Below are 562 nucleotides of genomic sequence, written 5' to 3'. Positions count from 1 at the left end.
CGGGGAGGAAGAGGAGGCGAGGGAGGAGCTGGCGGAGAGGGGACCCGCCCCTGCCCCGGCCCCCGGGGAGCCGCCTCTCCCGGACCCCTCTGCGGGCCTTTGTTCCGGGCACGGTGCCTGGGCCCCGCGTCCCTGGGGATTGGCCTGGGGGCCTCTCGGATCCCCCCCACGCCTCCCGGCGAGGCTGGGAGGAGCTCAGGGCCCGGGCGGCCGCGGCTTCCCGCCGCCCAAGCCGCCTCCCCAGGGACCCACGGGCTGCGCGGCTGGTCTGCGCTCTTTACGCCGGCCAGGATTTCCCCGAGCCGCCCCCATCCCGGGGACAGGAGTACATATGACGGACTTCCCTGCCCCTCCTGGCTTCCAGACACTTTAGGAGACAACAGGTCACCCCAAAACCCTTTCGTGGTTTTTTGCTACATCAGCACAGGGCTCTCCGAATGACAAGACCCAGGGAGCGGGAAGGCAGTGGAGTCCACTTGATGTTCCCTTGGGACCCTCCAGGCAGCTGTGGCCCGGGCTGGCTGCGGTCCTGGCTGCTCCCCGTGTGTGAGGCAGCAACCCC

Source organism: Ochotona curzoniae, unplaced genomic scaffold (genome assembly GCF_017591425.1).
Source record: "Ochotona curzoniae isolate NIBS_2020 unplaced genomic scaffold, NIBS_Ocur_1.0 contig_2692, whole genome shotgun sequence".
Classification (NCBI taxonomy): domain Eukaryota; kingdom Metazoa; phylum Chordata; class Mammalia; order Lagomorpha; family Ochotonidae; genus Ochotona; species Ochotona curzoniae.
The sequence above is the reverse complement of the archived record's forward strand: the minus strand, read 5'-3'. Positions refer to the sequence as shown.